Source organism: Mastomys coucha, unplaced genomic scaffold (genome assembly GCF_008632895.1).
Source record: "Mastomys coucha isolate ucsf_1 unplaced genomic scaffold, UCSF_Mcou_1 pScaffold1, whole genome shotgun sequence".
In the NCBI taxonomy this organism is placed as follows: Eukaryota; Metazoa; Chordata; class Mammalia; order Rodentia; family Muridae; genus Mastomys; species Mastomys coucha.
In genome coordinates, this window is record NW_022196891.1 from 83487892 (window position 1) to 83491143 (window position 3252).

Below are 3252 nucleotides of genomic sequence, written 5' to 3' on the forward strand. Positions count from 1 at the left end.
ACACCCCTCACAGGTTTTTCAGGCCTCACAGGATCTGACTAAAGATCCCCTTACCTAAACCTTTTTCTCCCCTCTTGCTCCCCAGACACACTTTGTCCCTTGCAAAGGGCAAACTTATGGTTTGAATATGAAATGCCTCCACAGGCTCATGGGTTGGGTACCTGACACCCAGGTGATGGCAGTACTTTGAGAGACCACGCAAACTTTAGGAGGAAGGTCTTAGCTGGAAGAAGACCACAGGGGTCCCCAACCTCGCCTGACTCTTGTTGGCTAGGAGGTGACATTTCTCTCCCACAGACCTTCCCCACAAAGCTACTCTTCCCAAACACATGGGACCAGTCAACCAGGGACTAAATCATGTCAAACTGTGAGCCAAGCTAGTCCCAATTGTCTCCAGAAGGCTCATTGTCACACACAGGTGAGGTCTGACATATCCACATCTAGTCTCTTGTACCTTATCCCATCCACCAATGGAAACATCATTCCACTGACACTTTGCAAGCCTCTCTCTTCCTCGTCCATGCCTACACTTGAGAGCCATCATGTGAACAGCCAATCCCCGGTGACCTTAGATTCCAACCCAGGATATTTTCTGCACTGACACTGAACTCTTTTTTTTCCTCCAATGAACTTAACAACTAGTGGAGATCACTTCAGCTATTTTTTTAATAAGCACGATAGACTTAGATGTCATGGGCAGTACCCACCCCTGCAGCCAGAGCACTTTTGTTCAGCATGAGAAAACTCACCCCTTTCTTCCTTCCGGGAGAGACGTAAGGGGATTTGAGAGCAGCTGGCACAGCCACTTTTGAAAGTTGGGTGTTCCTAAACTTGGGCATTCCTCCGTGGTCATATAAACTTACTGGGAACAAGAAGAACTCATGAGAACAGAAAGTCCATTCTGCTAGCTGAGTCGTGGCTGAGGATGCACTGGCCTCTGACCCAGAAGTCTCGGATCCCATGACCCTGTGGCAGGTGACTCAACAGCTTGAAGCAGAGGACTTGTCAAGATTCTCACACTGAGGAGGATGGTCAAACTCTCCTCTTATTTTCTGTAGGTCTAGCAACTAACCAAAAAAAAAAAAAAAAGACAACTGCCTGTTTTACAGCTGATTGGCTGTTTAAGAGCATTCATTCTAGCCCTTTGCTCAAAGTAAATATCTACTAACAGTTTAAACTTTTTGTTTTTCCATCACACGGTTGTATTGAATGAATATCGATTCTCCCCCCCCCACTACACAAAACATAATAATAGTAGACAAATAATAATAATAGTCAAAAGATAACATGCCCAATTCAACGAAGCGAAGAATAAACTAAGAAGCGTTGCTTCACTTTAGCATTTAGGTTAGAGTGGAAGAGCCACACGGGTGCACTCTGCCTTGTGCACTGGAAACCACATGGTCAGTCAAAGACAGGAGAAGCATCCCAGACAGCTCAGATGATCCTTCAATGATCTTCTCAAGCTTAGCAAGGCTGGACTGGGAGACCTTTGCCGCCAGCTCCTCCTCTTATTGTAAGGGTCAGCTTCTTCTTCAAAGGAGATTCTTGTAATTTGAGAGACAATATTGTTTTAACCTGTCAATAAGCCTCAGTGAGCGCTAGACACTCAAAGAAACATGGAGGAGCCCCATAAACCAGGCGTAAAACAGTTAAAAGTTATAAGCCCTGCTAACAAGCAGTTACGTTTTTAAAAATCCATATTCTCTTGAGATGTGAGAGATGGGCCTGAAGTTATGGATGTTTACCAGTCTCGCAGAGGGCTGGACTTAGGTTCCCATCCCCCACCAGGAGGCTCATAACTGCATATAACTCTAGTAGCAGAGGATCTAATGTCCTTTTCTGGCCATTGTGGTCTCACATCATGCACGCAGTACAAAAGTTCATATGGGCACACACACACACATACATTTAAAAAATTAATTTTATCTTTTCAGACTTGAAAATTCTTAACCATTTCTAATACAACCTTTAGAATAAATGTGGGCAGAGCTAGTATATTTTATATTACTGAAAACTGGCAAAACACCAAAGACAACTGAACATGATCATTATTAGACATAGAAGAGTCTGTGGGCTGATGATGCCTGGCTGAGTAATGAAGACACGCACATCATGAGTTATCGTATATCCATCCCATTGAAACATATTGTTCTTTTCTCTGCTCCAGAAAACTTGTTCACTAATTGTACTCTTTTAAATGAGATTCGCACAAAATTTTCATTTTAGTTTTCTAGCTCAGAGTCAAATACAAATGGATACAGTTTGTAAAAACGTAAAAAAGAAAAGTTGATGTTCCTGATTGGTTAATCTGCCAAACTTTAAATTGTACTCGTTAAAATTAAAAGTTATAATAAGAAGCATTTATCTTTCTAAAACCCAAATAAGAATACCGAAAATTAAAATAAAAAAATAGTTTGAAAATACAACAAATTGTTGGGGTTTTTTAATAAGAAACTATTTACAAGCCTAGCCTTCAAGAATCACTTAGCTACCTATGAGAAGATTCGCTTTCATATCTGATGTACACCATGTCTAGATTCACATCTTACATCCAAATTCAACAGTAAGTTGAAGCAACATACTCCAGTGCAGGAGAGAACTTGACTGTGTTGTTTTAATTATGAGAGAAAAAAAAAGAAAGAAAGATACAAAATGTCATTCTTCGCATGCTTTTCCTGACTTCAAATCTAATCCTCTCTTAAAAAGAGCTCCATGGGGTGGGCAGACAGCTCAACAGCTAAGAACACTTTCTGCTCTTGCAGAGGATCTTAGCTGGGTTCTCAGAACCCACATGGAAACTCACAACCTACTGTCATTCAAATTGCAGGCTATCCCACAATTACGCATTTAATAGCACCTGTGGGCTCCTGCAGACATGCGGACCACATAACCGCACGCAGGTTCACGCACATGAACATACATAAAAATGAAGATACGAAGATGGACTTCCCCGTAGAACAGTATTTCTGGCTGTATTTAACATTGACAATCATGTTTTGAAATGGGTAGGTGTGTAAAGACATAGTGACAAGACTTCATTCAAAAGGTGAATCTTTGTTCTTAGGGAGTTTATACTGCCATTTATTGAATCTAATCACCTGCTGTTTCCCATCTGTATTATATAGGAGATGTTTTCTTCATAAATTCCTTCCACTTCGAGCTCTCAGCAGCCATGATCTTCCTCTTGTTCATCTCTGTGTCTTCTAAGCTCCCTGGTGCATGCCCACTTGTGATCCGAACTCTTGGAGG